At 39.3% G+C, this 20,774-nt stretch overlaps 1 protein-coding gene and 1 pseudogene across 1 annotated transcript in view; one reads left to right on the plus strand and one right to left on the minus strand.

Annotated features, from left to right (window-relative positions):
- MOSMO (modulator of smoothened) overlaps positions 1-20,774 on the plus strand; it is an 82,222-nt gene that overhangs the window by 22,295 nt on the left and 39,153 nt on the right. The gene's annotated exons all lie outside the window — the stretch shown is intronic.
- Positions 1,460-2,230, minus strand: LOC109578738 (large ribosomal subunit protein uL30 pseudogene; annotated as a pseudogene).

Below are 20,774 nucleotides of genomic sequence, written 5' to 3' on the forward strand. Positions count from 1 at the left end.
TGGCAACCTGCTGCAGTATTCTTGCCTGGGAAATCCCATGGACAGAGGAGTCCGGTGGGCTGCAGTCCATGGAGTCACCAAATAGTTGGACATGATTTAGCAACTAAACAGCAACAAAAAGAGGCTTAAATTCTGTAGTCCCCAAATGGTAAGAACATTGGGTGATTGGTTAGAATGCAGGAGACATTACATTAGTTAAGTGACTAGTAACACAGACTCTGGAATCTGGATTCAAATTCTCCCTGTGCTGTTTGCTAATGGCATGGTCTTGGCTGACGTACTTCTGGGGCCTCTTTAAAGGTTAAAGCATCATGTATATAAAAAAAACAGTGCTTGGCACATAGCACTGCATATCAGCTAAAATTAATGGGACTGACTTTTGGAGATTTTTTGCTATAATCTTTTCAGTAGTCATAGGCAGTTATCTTAAAATTGATCATAAATGCTGTGTAGTTTTTGGTTGTAGATATAAATGTCACCATACTAGAATATAGAATCTAGCCCATGTACAAACGGACTTTTTTTTTTACCTTATATAAAGAATAATACCACTATAATGAAATGCTAAAAGAAAGCTTTGCTTGAACCATGTATATGTTTCACATACTCACAAAAAATAAAAATGATAGCAAGAAAGTAAGTCCTACTGTTGAGTACAAATTGAAACCAGTGAGCCTAACTGCATGTCAGATTGATAATGTAACTACCCAGGAAAAAAGAATAAAGTAACTTTTGAATACAGTGCTGTGGCTGTGTTCTCTTAGTGGACCATACCTAAGGACAGAGAGACCATTGTTGGTCTTGGTAGGTGGCGAACCCCCTATAGTAGGTCTTCACAAGAACTGTTATTCCCATTTTGCTGATGAAGAAGTATAGTTGAAGAAGGGAATGATTTGTTTGGCATCTTTTAATAAGGTGGGAGAGCTGAATTTAAAAGCCCATAACCTGTTCATTATACCACATTACTTTTTAAAATTGTTATAGTGCGCTGTTAGATGAGTCCCTGGTTTCTTTAGTTCTTACCTTTCGTTTATTGTTCTTCCCTTCCCTGTATCTTTTATTATTTCTTTTCTTTATCATCTGTAATATTAGTCAGAACCTCATTTTCAAGAGCTTCTTGGCCTCTTGTATCTCCTTTCCTTCAAGAATTTCATTCCATGCCATCATGCCTACCTTTTTGAAATCTGCCTTCCTAAATTAAAGGGTGTGTGACACTTCCCACGCTTTTCATTATGAATTCCAAGGTGGCCTGAAAGATTTTCTCTTGATTCTCATTCCTCCTACTTTGTCAATAATTAGTTTCCTGCTGAATTATAGCTAGTGTCAAAGTCATGATTACTTACAGGCATAGTCTGTATTGATAACTGATCCTGAAAGTTTTAAATGAGAGAGCTTCAGTCTTTTTTTTTTTTTCAGTTTGTTTCAATTGTTTATTAACTGGCCAGATTGCAGAAATAATCCTGGTAGATACCTTAGTTCATCCTTCCAATAAGCCTCTTGATCTGGTCTTCCCTGTTGCCAGCGTCTCCACCTTCTACAAAATGGGTGGTCTTTTTCATTCCCCTTCATGGAGAAGACAGTTTAAAGGGCCGCAGGAAGTTGTTTGCCGCTTTGAAACGTTTTCCAACGGTATAGATCTCATGAATCAGATCCTGCGTGCAGATGATTCCGTATTTCCCAAGAGACCGAGCAATCAGTGCATTGTATGTCAGGGCAGTTCACTTCTTGTTCATTTTGCCATAACCACGCTTGTAGATCAGTTCATTTACAGACTTCAGATTTGGGTACCCCCATGTAATGTATGGCTCCACAATTCTCAGCATGTTAATTGATGCCTTGTTGAGCTTCACAAAGGTGCCATTGAAGATCTGCCGGAGGCAAAGGAGCTGCAGCACCTTTCAAACCTTTGGGCTCACACCGTTGATACCTCTGATCCTGATGACAAATGCCAGTTTGGGTTCTGCGGGTACATAGAAGTTGCCGGCTTTTCGTGCCATCCTAGCCATTTGAATTTCAGTTCTGTACATCTGCCTATATTCCTTGTGGTAATGCTTGGCTTTTTCATAGATAAGCTTCCTCCTTGCCTTTCAAAGCATCTTTTGGGCAAACTTCTTTCTCAGGCACTTGATCTTAAGCTCTACGAAATTCTTTCGCTTTTTCTTAAGGGTTTCTGGCACAGCAGGAACCTTCTTTTTCTTCTCTTCTGCACCCTCCATGGTTCCAGCTGGGAAAGAGGTGAAAGCTTCATTCCTAAAGACATCTACCTGTTTGTAACTTGAAATATCTTATGGGGATTTGGTGAGATATGTGGTGTGGAAAGTGATAGAGAATGCAATTGTTGGACCTGCATTTTTTCTATGAGAAATAGTCGAAACAAATATCAGTTTATAAACTGTGATTTTGAAATGATTGATTCATTAAAGAAGGCAAGTAAAAATAGCAATGAAACAAAACATAATAACTAGTTAAATGAACTTTCTGTTCTTTGAAAAGGGACTGATTAAGGAAGAAAATATGTAAATAATTTGAGTACATAAGCTGTTATTTGAGATTTTGCTGGGTAAAACTGATGGGAAGAATTAAACTATACAAGAATTTAGTTGGATCTTGCTTAAAGTACTTTGTGTTGTAAATCTCCAAACTTGTAAACTACAGCATTTAAAGAACCTCTTCTTGAATTAGCACAATCAAAATGGAATTCATTCTATTTTTTAATCATTCCTGAATTACTATCTTTAATTTTTTAAAAAATTCTGGATTATTCCAGTTGGCCCCGTCTTTTTAAAAAAATTTTTTTAATTTTATATTGGAATATAGCCAATTAACAATACTGTGATAGTGTCAGGTAAACAGCAGAGGGACTCAGCCATACCCAATACATGTATCCATTCTCCTCCAAACCACCTTCCCATCCAGGCTGCCACATAACATTGAGCAAAGTTCTCTGTGCTGTACAGTAGGTCCTTGTTGGTTATCCATTTCAGATATAGCAGTGTATGCATGTCATCCCAAACTGACTATCTCTTCCTCCCATTCTTACCACCTGACAACCATAAGTTCATTCTCAAAGTCTGGGAGTCTGTTACTAGTTTGTAAATAAGTTCGTTTCTATTATTTCTTTTTAAATTCCACATACAAGGGATACCATATGATATTTCTCCTTCTCTGTCTGACTTCATGCAATATAACAATCTCTAGGTCCATCTCTGGAGAAGGCAATGGCACCCCACTCCAGTACTCTTGCCTGGAAAATCCCATGGATGGAGGAGCCTGGTAGGCTGCAGTCCATGAGGTCGCTGAGTCGGACACAACTGAGCGACTTCACTTTCACTTTTCACTTTCATGCATTGGAGAAGGAAATGTCAACCCACTCCAGTGTTCTTGCCTGGAGAATCCCAGGGACGGGGGAGCCTGGTGGGCTGCCGTCTCTGGGGTCGCACAGCGTCGGACATGACTGAAGTGACTTAGCAGCAGCAGCAGCAGGTCCATCTCTGTTGCTGCAAATGGTATTACTTCCTTATTTTCACTATCTTTAAAGTGCATGATTTTAAAATGTAATTTAATATAGTAACTCAGCTGGTAAATCATCTGCCTGCAATGCAGGAGACCCCAGTTCAATTCCTAGGTTGGGTAGATTCCCTGGAGAAGGGATACCCACTCCAGTATTCTTGGGCTTCCCTGGTTGCTCAGACAGTGAAGAATCCGCCTGCAATGCAGGAGATCTGGGTTCGATCCCTGGGTTGGGAAGATCCCCTGGAGGAGGGCATGGCAACCCACTTCAGTATTGTTGCCTGGAGAATTCCCATGGACAGAGGTGCCTGACGGGCTACAGTCCATGAGGTCACAAAGAGTTGGACATGACTGAGCAACTAAGCACAGCACATATCAGAGAAATTGTCCAGAAAACCTAGGCCCAGAATTTCAGTATAATGTTAAAAAGAAATAAGATTAGCAATCAGATTAATTTTTTTTAATTTATGTTTTATCAGAATTAAGACAGTAAAATAATGTTATAGTCTTTTATTGGATTAACTGAGTTTCTAAACACCTGAAGAAAATTATTTTAGTATTTCCTGTGCAGAGTTTGTGAAGAATGTGCCTTTGTCTGTGGAATCAGAGTCATGAGACCTCTTTGCTGATGTTTCTAAAGGTTAACTCTCTGGATAAACTTACCAAAAAAAAAAAAAAAAACACTATTCTACCAAAATATGCCTAAATAGTAAACTGTTCACGAAGTATCGAATCAGACTTTTTTCCAGCGGGTACCTAGTCATTTAACCTGTTATTCAGTTTCCTCATTTGTATTATTTTGAGAATTAAATAAGTATATGTAAAACAGTTAATGATACTATGACTGGCACTAAATAAGTGCCCAGAATATAGTGGCAGCTATTACTATTTATCCTTCCCTTGCCCCTAGATTTACAAGTGATAGGGAAGCAAAATTTATTTTGAGCACCCTTTATTCTAATGTTAAGGTTTTAAAGTAGAGGTTAGGACAAAATCATATTTTTCTGAACCCAAACACTTGAGATTCTGTTTGGGAAGTGAGAAAGCTGCCAAATGTCTACTCTACTTGTGCAGTGGCAAGAAGATTGAATTTCTAGTTTGTTTCCTGCCTCAAGTGCTTGCCTTCGATCCTTTGTCTCAATATGAAAATTTCTGTATTCGTTTGGAGATCCTTGTCTGACTGAAACAACAGAGAACAGCTTCCAGCAGTTTTAGTATGGCTAGCTAACCATAACTTTCTGGAAGAATATCTGGATGCAGTTGCAATTTTTAAAGCCTATCATATTTTATGACATTAAATTTCTTTCCGTTCTTTTCCTAAGTTGTGCCCATTCATCTTAAGAAATACACATTTTATGCAGAAAATGTAAGTATATAGTTGACTATCAATAAAAATTATTATCAATTAAACTACTCGAGTTTTCCCTTATCTCAGTTTCAGAATATAATCATTATACCAAACACATACATGCACATACATATATACCCATACATGCAAATGTAAACTTTCTTTATTGTGATTACTCAATTGCTTTATGTAGTAGAAGTTATGATTTATTATTATTATTATTATACTCATTTCATCAGTGTCATGGGCATCCCTGGTGGCTCAGTCAGATGGTAAAGAATCTGCCTGCAATGCAGGAGACCTGAGTTCGATTCCTGGGTCGGGAAAATCCCCTGGAGAAGGGAATGGCAATCCACGCCAGTATTCTTGCCTGAAGAATCCCATGGACAGAAGATCCTGGTGGGCTGCAGTCCATGGGTTGGCAGAGTCGGACACAGCTGAACAACTAACATTTTCACTTTCACATCAGTGTCACAGATAAGCTGCTGAACCCTGGTCTTTTTTTTTTTTAATTTATGTATTTGACTACATTAGGTCTTAGTTGCAGATTGCAGGATCTTTCGTTGTGGCATGCAGGCTGTCTAGTTGTGGTGTGGGCTTAGCTGCCCCACAGCATGTGGGATCTTAGTCCCCTGACCAGGGATAGAAGCTGTGTCACCTGCATAAGAAGGTGGATTCTTAACCACTGGACCACCAAGGAAGTCCCCTGGACCCTGGTCTTTAAAGAGAGAGAATCCGGGGCTTACCTGGCAGTTGAGTTATCAGTTATCTGTTCTTCAGATACAGGGAGGCACAGCTTTGATCCTTGGTCAGGGAACTAAGATCCGTCATGCCACACATCTTGGCCAAAAAAATTGAGAGCAGATGCTGACATCAGAAGTGCATAATTAATACTTTGTAAATATCAGATGGTGGTTTTGTTTGTTTTTAAAATGGTCATTTTTCCTGCTTCATCAAAAGACATTCTTTTTTTTTTTTTTTTAGACATTCTTTTTTTAAAATAATTTTATTTATTCATTCTTTTTTGTCTGTGTTGGGTCTTCACTGCTGCCTGGGCCCTTCTCCAGCTTTAGTGAGCTGGGGCCTCCCCTCAGCTGCGGTGCTCAGGCTTCCCATTGCAGAGCAAGTGCTTTAGGGCTTGTGGGCTCCAGCAGTTGCGGCTTCTGAGCTCCAGAGCATAGTCTCAATATTTGTGGCACACGGATTCATTTGTTCCACAGCACGTAGAATCCTCCCGGACCGGACCCTTCACCACTGAGCCACCAGGGAACCCCCAGAAGGGTGTTTTAAACTCATTTCTAAAAATAACATTAAGTTGATGCATAGTTGATTAACAGTATTACTTTCAGGTGTATGCATATTGATTCAACGTTTTATAGATATGCTCCGTTAAAAACTTACTACAATATAATGGCTATAATTCCTGGTGCTAAACAATATATCCTTATTGCTTATCTATTTTATATAGCTGCTTATAGTTTTTAATCCCATACTCCTAATTTTCCCCTCTTCCCTTTGGTAACCACTAGTTTTTCTATATCCATGACTATTTCCTTTTTCAAATTACCCTTTAAAAAAATTTTTTTTAGGTTATTTTTATTTTTGGCTGCACTGGGTCGTCGTTGCTGTGCGCAGGCTTTCTCTAGTTGCAGCAAGCAGCAGCTGCCCTCGTAAGGTGTGGGCTTCTCGTTGTGGCGGTTTCTCTTGTTGCAGAGCAGAGCACTAGGGCTCATGGGCTCTGTGGTTGTGTCAGTAGAGCTTAGTTGCCCCACAGCGTGTGGAATCTCCCTAGAGTAGGAATCAAACCCATGTCCCCTGCATTGGCAGGTAGATTCTTAACCAGTGGACCACCAGGGAAGTCCTAAATTACCTTTTACTATACTGAACCTCTTTCTTGTAGGAATTGTTATATATAATCTTCTTGAGGCTTCCCAGCTGGTGTTAGTGATAAAGAATCTGCCTGCCAATGCAAGAAATGCAATAAGCTCGGGTTCAATCCCTGGGTCAGGAATATTTCCTAGGAAATGGTACCCACTCCAGTTTTCTTGCCTGGAAAATTCCGTGGGCAGAGGAGCCTGGCAGGCTACAGTCCATGGGGCCACAAAGAGCAACATGACTGAGCTATTGCACCATATATATACTCTTCTTAGTCATATTTCCTTTAATTTTTTTTTCTAAAACTTTATTTTCCCAAAGGTGATAAATTATATTTCATGTTCTACATTTACTTTCCATTTACCATTGCATCACCACTATATATGTGAATTAGTACGTATGATCAGAGTATTACTTCCTTTACACTTTCTGTGATGCTCATGTTTTTAAAAGTTATAAAGTACAGATCGTTAAGTGTAAATTCCTACCATTTTGAATACTTGCAAGTTCAAAAGAATTTTTTTCCCAAGGCTGTTAGGTATGTGTATGATTCATAACATGAAACAGGGTTGCCTGTTCTTTCTCAATTAAGTTGACGTTTAAAGTCTTCTGGTCTTTCCTGTCTGTACTTAGCTGCTCAGTCGTGTCCGACTCTTTGCAACCCTATGGACTGTAGCACGCCAGGTTTTTCTCCTGGCAAGACAGGAGTGGGTTGCCATTTCCTCCTCCAGGGGATCTTCCCAACCCAGGGATCAAACTCAGGTCTCCCGTATTGCAGGCAGATTCTTTACTGTCTGATCCACCAGGGAAGCCCCTTATCTGTCTAGGGGAAAAATATCTAACATAGTTTAATGTCATGTAGATTATCATAGATCTTACAATTTGGGAAAATTCTCCTTTCTTCAATCTCCTTTCCAGTTTTAAAGCTTTTACCTCTCCTTTCAGTGTGCCACCAAAATGTAGTTTGGTAATCAGTTGATTTGAACTTTAGACACTAAAATCTTCTGGACAGAAAATGCTGTTGTGTTCTTAAGGGCTTTTCCTCAGTTATTTGGACCTCTCATAGAAATTTTGAAATCACTGGATTGTTAAACAGCTTCACACAAAAATTTATGTTTGGCTATAAAGACCATTTTCTCAGATTCCTTCCCCGTAAACCCATGTTTCTCTGCCCAGCCCCCCAGGTTTGGGATGTTTCCTAGCAAAATTGTTTCTGATATCCGTTCTTATATTAGAAGAAATCTATTCAAAGTGTGTCACCATGTTGCTTTGGACTCCATACGGAATTCATACTATCTGCTCAAACTTCATCCAGATTCAGAATTGGTTAGAGTGCTCTGAGCCTCAGTATTCTCTTGGGTCTTTTATTTTGCAGACTTACCTGTAGATTGACTATTCACTGCGGTTCAGAACCTATCATGCATCTCTGCAGGAAAAGGTTCAAATGCAGTTGTATGTGAAAATCAAAACTTTATTTTTCCAAACAACGTGTATGTCTATGTAAAGCTAAACCAGCTAAGGCAGGTCACTGTTTTTCCACTTGAAAACTTGCTTCAAGTGTCATAACATGAATGTTTCATGCATATTTCTAGGCAAATTATGCACCAGTGCCTTTCTCTTTACAATTAAATATTTCCAGTTCAGAACTTTTTTTTTAAGTATTCTATTGAGCTGACAAATGGTCACAAAAGTGATTCTGACTTATTCCATTTTTTACAAAGTATTTTTTACCTACTCTAGGATAAGATGCAATAAAGACTCAGTTTTAGTGAAAGCGACAAACAAACAGTTAGTTGGAATTCAGTAAGAGTGCTAGCTCAGTTCAGTCGTTCAGTCATGTCCGACTCTTTTACGACCCCATAAATCTCAGCACGCCAGGCCTCCCTGTCCATCACCAACTCCCACAGTTCACTCAGACTCACATCCATTGAGTCAGTGATGCCATCCAGCCATCTCATCCTCTGTCGTCCCCTCCTCCTCCTGCCCCCAATCCCTCCCAGCATCAGAGTCTTTTCCAATGAGTCAACTCTTCGCATGAGGTGGCCAAAGTACTGAGTTTCAGCTTTAGCATCATTCCTTCCAAAGAAATCCCAGGGCTGATCTCCTTCAGAATGGACTGGTTGGATCTCCTTGCAGTCCAAGGGACTCTCAAGAGTCTTCTCCAACACCACAGTTCAAAAGCATCAATTCTTAGGCGCTCAGCCTTCTTCACAGTCCAACTCTCACATCCCTACATGACCACAGGAAAAACCATAGCCTTGACTAGACGGACCTTTGTTGGCAAAGTAATGTCTCTGCTTTTGAATGTGCTATCTAGGTTGGTCATAACTTTCCTTCCAAGGAGTAAGCGTCTTTTAATTTCATGGCTGCAGTCACCATCTGCAGTGATTTTGGAGCCCCCCAAAATAAAGTCTGACACTGTTTTCACTGTTTCCCCATCTATTTCCCATGAAGTGATGGGACCGGATGCCATGATCTTCGTTTTCTGAATGTTGAGCTTTAAGCCAACTTTTTCATGCTCCTCTTTCACTTTCATCAAGAGGCTTTTTAGTTCCTCTTCACTTTCTGCCATAAGGGTGGTGTCATCTGCATATCTGAGGTTATTGATATTTCTCCCGGCAATCTTGATTCCAGCTTGTGTTCCTTCCAGTCAAGCGTTTCCATGATGTGCTCTGCATATAAGTTAAATAAGCAGGGTGACAATATATATCCTTGACATGCTCCTTTTCCTATTTGGAACCAGTCTGTTGTTCCATGTCCAGTTCTAACTATTGCTTCCTGACCTGCATACAGATTTCTCAAGAGGCAGGTCAGGTGGTCTGGTATTCCCATCTCTTTCAGAATTTTCCACAGTTTATTGTGATCCACACAGTCAAAGGCTTTGGCATAGTCAATAAAGCAGAAATAGATGTTTTTCTGGAACTCTCTTGCTTTTTCCATGATCCAGCAGATGTTGGCAATTTGATCTCTGGTTCCTCTGCCTTTTCTAAAACCAGCTTGAACATCAGGAAGTTCACGGTTCACGTATTGCTGAAGCCTGGCTTGGAGAATTTTAAGCATTACTTTACTAGCATGTGAGATGAGTGCAATTGTGCGGTAGTTTGAGCATTCTTTGGCATTGCCTTTCTGAAGTTGAACAGCATTACCAAGCTGAAGTTGAACGGTTCTGTGAAGACCTACAAGACCTTTTAGAACTAACACCCAAAAAAGATGTCCTTTTCATTTTACGGGACTGGAATGCAAAAGTAGGAAGTCAAGAAACACCTGGAGTAACAGGCAAATTCGGCCTTGGAATACGGAATGAAGCAGGGCAAAGACTAATAGAGTTTTGCCAAGAAAATGCACTGGTCAGAGCAAACACCCTCTTCAAACAACACAAGGGAAGACTCTACACATGGACATCACCAGATGGTCAACACCGAAATCAGATTGATTATATTCTTTGCAGCCAAAGATGGAGAAGCTCTATACAGTCAACAAAAACAAGACCAGGAGCTGACTGTGGCTCAGATCATGAACTCCTTATTACCAAATTCAGACTTAAATTGAAGAAAGTAGGGAAAACCACTAGACCATTCAGGTATGACCTAAATCAGATCCCTTATGATTATACAGTGGAAGTGAGAAATAGATTTAAGGACCTAGATCTGATAGATGGAGTGCCTGATGAACTATGGAATGAGATTCGTAACATTGTACAGGAGACAGGGATCAAGACCATATCCATGGAAAAGAAATGCAAAAAAGCAAAATGGCTGTCTGGGGAGGCCTTACACATAGCTGTGAAAAGAAGAGAAGCGAAAAGCAAAGGAGAAAAGGAAAGATATAAGCATGTGAATGCAGAATTCCAAAGAATAGCAAGAAGAGATAAGAAAGCCTTCCTCAGCAATCAATGCAAAGAAATAGAAGAAAACAACAGAATGGGAAAGACTAGAGATCTCTTCAAGAAAATTAGAGATGCCAAGGGAACGTTTCATGCAAAGATGGGCTCGATAAAGGACAGAAATGGTATGGACCTAACAGAAGCAGAAGATATTAAGAAGAGGTGGCAAGAATACACAGAAGTACTGTACAAAAAAGATATTCACAACCAAGATAATGACGATTGTGTGATCACTCACCTAGAGCCAGACATCCTGAAATGTGAAGTCAAGTGGGCCTTAGAAAGCACCACTACGAACAAAGCTGGTGAAGGTGATGGAATTCCAGTTGAGCTATTTCAAATCCTGAAAGATGATGCTGTGAAAGTGCTGTACTCAATATGCCAGCAAATTTGGAAAACTCAGCAGTGGCCACAGGACTGGAAAAGGTCAGTTTTCATTCCAATCTCAAAGAAAGGCAATGCCAAAGAATGCTCAAACTGCCGCACAATTGCACTCATCTCACACACTAGAAGAGTGCTAAAATAGTAGTAAATGCATATTGCTGTGGGAGCACACTGGAATGCCTCTAACTCAGGCTTGAAATGTTAGAAATGGCTAGGAACATGGAAGAGTGACATCCAAAGAATAAGTTGATCTAAAGAATAAGTTGACCAGAGACGGGAAGGATGTAAGAGTGTTCCAGGTAGAAGGAAAAGCAAGTTTAAAGTCTCAGAAGTTTGTTTTGTTTTGTTTGTTTGTTTTAAAGTTGTATTTGGGGAACCTGAAAGCTCAGTGTGCCTGATTACTGTAGTTTGAAGGGAAGAGTAGTGTCAAAGGATGATGGGGAAATAGGGACTAGATGATGAAGAGCTTATTTTTTCCATCTCTTTCTTTTAAAAAAAAAAACAGATTTATTGAGATATTTTGCATGCTACATAGTGCGTCCCTTTAAAGTGTACAATTTTTAGTATATTCAGTGTTGTACAACCATCACCAGTCAGCTTTAGAACATTTTTGTCACCTCTGAAAGAAACCCTGTGCCCTCAACTATCACCACCCCCTCAAATATTCCAGCCCTAACCTATTCTGCAGGTTTTATGTAAATAGAATCATATAACCCTTTTGTGACTGGCTTCTTTCCTGTTTATCCAATGTCATAACATGTATCAGTATTTCACTTCTTTTTATGGCCAAATAATGTTCCATTGTATAGATAAACTTCATTTTGTTCAGTAATTCATCAATTGATGAGCATTTGGGTTGTTTCTACCTTTTGTAGCTATTATGAGTGATGCTACTATGAACACTAACATACACATTTTTATGTGGACATATGTTTTCAGTTCTCTTGCTTTCCTAGGAGTGAAATTGCTTGATCATATCTTTTTTTTTTTTTTTTTTTTACTTAAAAGCTTCTTTTTATTTTTTTATTTTTTTTTTTAATTTTATTTTATTTTTAAACTTTACAATATTGTATTAGTTTTGCCAAATATCGAAATTAATCCGCCACAGGTATACCTGTGTTCCCCATCCTGAACCCTCCTCCGTCCTCCCTCCCCATACCCTCCCTCTGGGTATGGATTGCAGCCATTCTGACTGGCGTGAAATGGTACCTCATAGTGGTTTTGATTTGCATTTCTCTGATAATGAGTGATGTTGAGCATCTTTTCATGTGTTTGTTAGCCATCTGTATGTCTTCTTCGGAGAAATGTCTATTTAGTTCTTTGGCCCATTTTTTGATTGGGTCATTTATTTTTCTGGAGTTGAGCTGTAGGAGTTGCTTGTATATTTTTGAGATTAGTTGTTTGTCCGTTGCTTCATTTGCTATTATTTTCTCCCATTCTGAAGGCTGTCTTTTCACCTTGCTAATAGTTTCCTTTGATGTGCAGAAGCTTTTAAGTTTAATTAGGTCCCATTTGTTTATTTTTGCTTTTATTTCCAATCTTCTGGGAGGTGGGTCATAGAGGATCCTGCTGTGATGTATGTCGGAGAGTGTTTTGCCTATGTTCTCCTCTAGGAGTTTTATAGTTTCTGGTCTTACGTTGAGATCTTTAATCCGTTTTGAGTTTATTTTTGTGTATGGTGTTAGAAAGTGTTCTAGTTTCATTCTTTTACAAGCGGTTGACCAGTTTTCCCAGCACCACTTGTTAAAGAGATTGTCTTTAATCCATTGTATATTCTTGCCTCCTTTGTCAAAGATAAGGTGTCCATATGTGTGTGGATTTATCTCTGGGCTTTCTATTTTGTTCCATTGTTGATCATATCTTTATGTGGAACTGACAGGCTGTTTTCCAAAGTGGTTGCACCAATGTACATTTCTGCCAACAATGTATGAGGATTCTGATTTCTCTACATTTCACCAATACTTGTTACTTGTGTTTTTGATTATAGCCATCCTAGTGGATATGAAGTAGTTTGTCATTGTGCTTTTGATTTCCATTTCCCTGATGACTAATAATGGTAAGCACTTTTCATATGCTTTTGGCCATTTCTATTCTGTCTTTGGAAAAATGTCTGATCCTCTGCCCATTTTTATATTGAATTGTCTTTTTATTATTGAGTTATAAAAGATAATTATTAGACATTTGACTTGAAAATATTTTCCTCTGTCCTGTGGGTTATCTTTTCACTTTCTTCATGGAATCCTTTGATGCACAGATGTTTTTAACTGTGAAGTCCATTCTATCTACTGTTTGTTTTATTGCTTGTGCTTTTGATGTCATATCTAAGAATCCACTGTCATGAAGGTCTTTTCCTAAGTTTCTTCTCAGAGATTTAACTGTTACATTCCGATTTCTTTTCGATTTTGAGTTAATTTTTGTATATGGTGTGAAGCAAGAGTCTGCATTTATTTTTTCACATATGTCCCATCACTACTTGTTGAAAAGACTATTCTTTCTTCACTGAATAGTCTTGGCACTGTTGTTAAAAATCAGCTGGCCATAAATGTGAGTGTTTATTTTGGGACTGTCAATTCTACTCCATTGATCACTGTCTGTCTTTGTGCCATTGTTATACAGTCTTGATTACTATAGTTTTATAGTAGATTTTGAAATAAAAAAGTGTATCTTTGAACTTTGTTCTTTTTCAAGATGTTTGTGACCATTCATAAGTCCCTTATATTTCCATATAAATTTTAGGGTCATCTTATTGATTGTTACAACAGAAAACAAAAAACCCATCGGGGAATTGTGATAAAGATCACATTGAATCTATAAATCAATTGGGCAACTATTATCTAATAAATCTTCCAGTCCATGGGTATGGGACATCTTACTATCTATTTAAAACTTTGTTAATTTCAGCAACATTTTGTAGTGTTCAGTGTAAAAGAGTTATAGTTAAAAAAATTTTTTAGTGGCTGACCTCAAGTTTGTAGTGTATATTTATAGCTAATCCAAGGCCTCTTTAAATAATAGTATGTTGAATACCGCTTCAGAGGCAGTGCAGCTACCTTATTATAGAGTATTAAATTCCCAGTTCCTCCTTGCAACATCACTGTCATTCACTTCACTGAATGTTATTACTTTGCACAGACTGTTTTCTTTCTCTCTCTCTCTTTTTTTTTTTTTTTTTTGTCTGTGCTGGGTCGTGCCAGGACTTCTCTAGTTGCAGAGCACAGGCTGTAGAGTTCCTAGGCTTCAGTCATTGTGGTGTAAGGGCTTAGTTGCCCCATGGCATGTGGATCTTAGTTCTCTGACCAGGGATCGAACCTGCATCCCCTGCATTGGAAAGCGGATGCTTAACCACTGGACCACCAAGGAAGTCTCTTGTATGTTTTTTGATACTTATCCTGCTTGATTTTTTGAGTTTCCTATATCTATGGTTGCCACTTGTCACTAATTTTGGGAAATTCTTGACCATTACTTCAGATGTTTCTTTTGTTCCTTTTTTTCTTTCTTCTCCTTCTGTGTTCTCACTATGCTATGTTATATCTTTGGTCATTGTCTCACAGCTCTTAGATATTCTATCTTTTTCATTCTCTTTTCTCCTTGCAGTTCAAACACTTTCTATAGACATTTCCAGCTTGCTGATTCTTTCTTCAGCTGTGTGTACTGTATTGATGAGCCCATCAAAGACAGTCTTCATTTCTGTTTCAGGGTTTTTTATTTTATTTATTTTTGGCCGTGCTGGTCTTCACTGCTGCTCCAGCTTTTCTCTAGTTGCAGTGCACAGGCACTCATTGAGGTGGGCTTCTTGCTGTGGAGCATGAACTCTAGGCGCACGGGATTCAGTAGTTGTAGTTGTCCTGTGTCCTCAGTTCTCTGATGGATCTATGAAAAGTTGTTGACATTGAGTTTGTCACTTTCTTGTTCTGTGGGCAAGAGTGACAACATCTAAGTTCCTTACACACTGGTCTAGAAACCAGAAGTTAACCATTTATTTTGTTAAGTTTGTTCCTTAGTGTTTTGTTCTTTTTGCTGTTATTGTAAATGCAATCATTACCTTCTTAATTTTCAGATTGTTCATTACTAGTATATGGGAACACAATTTTTATATATTGATATTATATCCTACAATCTTTTTACAGTCGTTTATTCTAATAGTGTTTCCATAAATTTATTTTTCTTGCCCAGTTGCCTTAGCTTAACAGTGCTGAATAGAAGCAGCAAGAATAGATATCCTTGTCTTATTCCTGATCTTATGCAGAAACATTCAGTCTTTCTACATTAAGTATGCTAACACTGATATATGTACATATATCCTACTGTTACATTTATAATATACATGTATGATATTTATCAAGTTGAGGAAGTTCATTTCTATTCCTAGTCTATTCCTATTCTGTATCTACATTTTTGCAAAACTGTGGCATCATATCACAACTAGATGATTGACATTGATGTATTCCACAGATCTTATCTATATTTCCTTACTTTTACTTGTAGTCACTTCTGTTTATGTATTAATAAGTTCTGCAGTTTTATCACCTGTGTAGTTTCATGTGTCCATGTGCTAGACTTAAGAGGAAAACCAAAAGAAAATTTGATCTTGTGGAAGAAGATCTCGATCTTGGGGAGAAAGAGCCCTCAAGAAGAAAGAAATGGTCAGCAGTGTTAGCAAAGTAAAGTTAAATTAGTTTTAAAGAGATTTTTAATAGCCTTGGTGAAACATTTTAGTGAAGTGGCAGAGTAAGAGCCTCATTCATAGTGGGTTGAGAAATGACTAATAGGTGAAGTAAGATAGCAGTGGAGATGGAATTTTGCCAGTGAAAGGGAGAGGGAGGTAAGTTAAATAGAAAAGAATGTGGGGTCTGGGGTGGGTCAGTTTTAGCTAGAGAAGAGTTGAGCTTATCTTGATGGTAGTAAGGAGTCAGTAGAAAGGGAGGGGTTGATAATGCTTCAAAGAGAAGGAATTCTTATTTATTTTTTGCTGCACTAGGTCTTCGTTGCTACACACAGGCTTTCTCTAGTTGTGGGGAGTGGGGGCTTCTTTCTAGTTGTGGGGAGTGAGGGCTTCTCTTGTTGCAGAAAATGGGCTCTAGGCTCGCGGGCTTTAGTAGTTGTGGCACACAGGCATGTGGAATCTTCCCCAACCAGGGATCAAACCCATGTCCCTTGCATTGGCAGGAGGATTCTTAACCACTGGGCTACCAGGAAAGTCTGAGAAGGAATTCCTGTTTGAGTAAGGATCCTGATGATACAAAGCAGAGTGGTAGACAGCATAGCAGAGGGATAGACTTCAGGAGACAAGGTACACTTTCCTTTGTGACAAAAGGAAAGGAAGTAAGAATCAAGCAGATAAAGTTAATTTCTAGATATGATGGTAAAAATTCGAGGGAGTTTACTTCCAGTGGCTTATATTTTCTTTGCAGTGTAATGGAAGGTATCATTTGTTAGGAGTGAAAAGGGGATGATAAGGTTGGAAGTTTTAGGAGAGTGGAAAAGGTTGAGATAGCCACTGTAGAGAGTGGGAGAGAGTGAGCTGAGTAGAAAAGCAGGAAGATTTCTAGGTCATAATGAAGGCCTAGGTGGGCCTATGGGACATAAATTTTTTTAATGATCCCAGTCTTCTGGTTATATATTTTTTCCTAGTAGAGTTCAGCAGAGTAAGTGGAGATGTGGGAAAAGGAGATCATTATGTTGATCCAGGGTTGGAGTTTTCCACATGACATTGAATTGATTAAGCATAGTTGTTTAATAGACTTTTAAATCAGACATGTCTCAGTTTTAATCCTATTTTGACCACTAGTGATTTCTGAAGATTACTTATGCTTTTCTAAGCCTCAGTTTCCTAATAATTAAATCAACACCTAATCATATCAATTTTCTAATCATAATAATGCCTCTCTCAGTGATAAGGAATAAAAAAGACAAACAAGTAAGTCCCTTAACACATAGTTTGGCACATAAGTGTTAATAAATAGCAGCTTTTATTGTTATTTGTGGGCCAGTCCTGTCACTTACTAGCTGAATGATCTTAGGCAAGTTTCTTTCCTTTTTATTTGTAAAAAGGACATGACAATACTTGTTGGGAATATGCATTCAGTTGGGTATTTTTTGAAGGGAAAAGAATACAATGGCAGACATATCCTATTCAGCACTTAGTAACTTTGAGTTGAAGCAGAATCTGTAGATTTTTAGAAAATTAAATTGGAAAGTTAGGTGGGAATTTTGGCCTTTGTTTTATAATTAGTAGATAGCCTGTAAAAATTAAGAAAGTAATGATTGCATTTACAATAAAAGCAAAAAGAACAATTAGCAGAGAGATAACATGAAAGTGGTGTTTTGAGGAAATTAATCAGTCATGTGATAGGATCTAAGCTGGATACCAGCCTTCCACAGAGGCCTTCCCTAACCACTCTGAGAATCTAAGATTTGCTTCCTCTTCTTCTTTAACCCCTAACCCCATATAATTTTCTAGGATTATAGTGACATTTGTGACTATCTACAATTCTTTTTTTTTTTCCTTTCTCTCTCCACCAGGATATATTCTTCATGAAAACAAGGATGTTCTTTGCCTTACTGCTGTATCCCAGTACCCAGAAGAGTGCCTTGCCCACAGAAGGCATTTAGTAAATATATGGTGAATAAATGAAATAGAAGGAGGGACTAGAAGAAGAGGGACTAGTTAAGTTATTAGAATAATTTCAATATTAGAAGATCTAGATACAGATGATAGTAGTGTATATGGAAGGAACAAACAAAAATTGCAAAGAAAGAATAATTTTTAATATATTAGAAGGGACAGAATGAGGCAAGCAACAGGATAGTTTCATGATTTCCAAAATGGTGATTGAAGCAGTGACAGTTTCATTATTAAGAGTGTCTGCATTCATCTCCTTTTACAACTTTTTATGTCCGATACTTAGGACAGTGCCTAGCATATATAGTGATGGGTAGTAAATATTTGAATGAATGAAGAAAACCGGGAAATCAGAAAGTTACCTCTTATATGCATTGTGTGTCTGAAGTAATAGTAAGACACCCAAGCAGGTAGAAGATGAGGCTAAAATTCTGTAAAGAATTAAAGGCTTTGGGATTTATGACATTTAAGGGGGAAGATGCAACTAAACAGAAGAGGCAGCCCCAGAGACGGAAGAACACCAGGAGTAGGGTTTCAGGATGGCAAAGACAGAGCCAGGAAGAAGGACCTGCCAGTGTCACAAGCTACAGAAAAGCTAAAGAAAATGAGGACTGGAAAAGATCTTTGGATGTAGAAACTGAGAGGACAAGAACGATCTTGGAAAGAACAACCTACATAGAGCAATTAAGTGAAAATCATGTTACAGAGGATGTAAGGAATGAGTTAATGAGATAAATTACCCCTCCTCTCCACCTCCCAGAGCTGAAGGTAGAGAAGTGGTAGTACAGTGAATAAGAATCCTCCTGCCAGTGCAGGGGATGAGGGTTTGATGCCTGGTCTGGGAGGATTCCACAAGGCTCAGCGCATCTAAGCCCGTGTGCTCCAACTACTGGAGCCTGCTCACTCTTGGGCCTGCAGCCACAACTACTAAGCCCATATGCTGCATCTGCTGGAGTCCACTCGTGTGACAGAGCCTGTCCTCCACAACAAGGGAAGCCACCGCAGTGAGAAGCCTGTGTACCATAGAAAAGAGTAGCTCTGACTCATTGCAACTAGAGAGAGCGCAACTAAAAATAAATAAACAATTTTTAAAATAAAGGAAGAGAAACAGTGTGGCAATCTGAATACTCACTTAAAAGAAGTATAGTTTGTTTTTTTTTTTATATAAAAACATAAACATTACATTTGTAGAGAGAAGAAAGATCCATAGTCTAAGACAGTTATCAAATTTTAATGTGCATAAGGACAACAAGAGGATTTTACTGGGACTTCCCTGGTGGTCCAGTGGTTAAGACTCTGCACTTCCACTGCAGGGGGCACAGGTTTGGTCCACTGTTCCCTGGTCAGGGAACTAAGATTCCACTTGCCTCATGGCACAAAAAAAAAAAAAGAGGATTTTCTTTAAAATGTTGCATATAAGGAGAATCTGATTCAGTAGGTCTGAGAACCAGATAATCAGCATTTTAAAACAAGTACCCCCTCCTTGTACTTTCCTGATGGCTCAGCAGTAAAGAGTCCACCTGCCAATGCAGGAGACATGGGTCTGATCCCTGGGTCGGGAAGATACCCTGGAGAAGGATATGGCAACCCACGCCAGTATTCTTGCCTGAGAAATCCCATGGACAGAGGAGCCTGGCGGGCTACAGTCCATGGGGTCTCCAAAGAGTCAGACATCCCTTAGCAACTAAAGAACAATGACAGCAAACCCCCTCTACACCCCCCAAGGTGCATACATGCACCATTAAAGAGATGCTGATATGGTTAAATACTAAGACACTCTGGTCCAGGAGGCAACTGAAGTCAAAAGAAAGGGTGGGAAGGAAATTAGGTAAAGGTTAAGCTTAAAGAGATGGGAATACCAGACCACTTTACCTGCCTCCTGAGAAACCTGTATGCATGTCAAGAAGCAACAGTTTGAAATGGACTGGCTCAAAATTGGGAAAGGAGTATGTCATGGCTGTATATTGTCACCCTGCTTATTTAATTTATATGCAGAGTACGTATGCAAAATGTCAGGTTGGATGAAACACAAGCTGGAATCAAGATTGCCAGGAGAAATACCAATAACCTCAGATATACAGGTGACACCACCCTTATCGCAGAAAGCAGAGGAACTAAAGAGCCTCTTGATGAAGGTCAAAGAGGAGAGTAAAAAAGCTGGCTTAAAACTCAACATTCAGAAAACTAAGATCATGGTATCTGGTCCCATCACTTCGTGACAAATAGATGGGAAAACAATGGAAACAGTGACAGACTTGATCTTCTTGGGCTCCAAAATTACTGCAGATGGTTACTGCAGCCCCAAAATTAAAAGATGCTTGCTCCTTGGAAGTAAAGCTATGACAAACCTGCTGCTGCTGCGTCTAAGTCGCTTCAGTCGTGTCCGACTCTGTGCGACCCCATAGATGGCAGCCCACCAGGCTCCACCGTCCCTGGGATTCTCCAGCAAGAATAGTGGAGTGGGCTGCCATTTCCTTCTCCAGTGCACAAAAGTGAAAAGTGAAAGTGAATTTGCTCAGTAGTGTCTGACTCCTAGCGACCCCATGGACTGCAGCCCACCAGGCTCCTCAGTCCATGGGATTTTCCAGGCAAGAGTACTGAAGTGGGCTGCCATTGCCTTCTCCTATGACAAACCTAGGCAGGGTATTAAAAAGCAGAGACGTTCTTTTGCCAACTAAGGTCTGTCTGGTCAAAGCTATGGTTTTTCCATTAGTCATGTATGGATGTGAGAGTTGGACCATAAAGAAGGCTGAATGCCAAAAAAATTGATGCTTTTGAACTGTGGTGTTGGAGAAGACTCTTGAAAGGCCCTTGGACTGCAAGGAGATCAAACCAGTCAATCCTAAAGGAAATCAACCCTGAATATTTATTGGAAGGACTGATGCTGAAGCTTCAATACTTCAGCCACGTGATGCAAAGATCTGACTATTAGAAAAGACCCTGATGCTGGGAAAGATTGAGGCCAGGAGGAGAAGAAGACAACAGAGGACAGGATGGTTGGATGGCATCCCTGACTCAATGGACATGAGTTTGAGCAAGTTCTGGGAGATGGTAATGGACAGGGAAGCCTGGCGTGCTGCAGTCCATGGGGTTGCAGAGTTAGACAGGACAGAGTGACTGAACAACAGGAAAGCTTTGGGAGGGAGGAGTTC

This window comes from Bos indicus, chromosome 25 (assembly GCF_029378745.1).
Source record: "Bos indicus isolate NIAB-ARS_2022 breed Sahiwal x Tharparkar chromosome 25, NIAB-ARS_B.indTharparkar_mat_pri_1.0, whole genome shotgun sequence".
Classification (NCBI taxonomy): Eukaryota; Metazoa; Chordata; class Mammalia; order Artiodactyla; family Bovidae; genus Bos; species Bos indicus.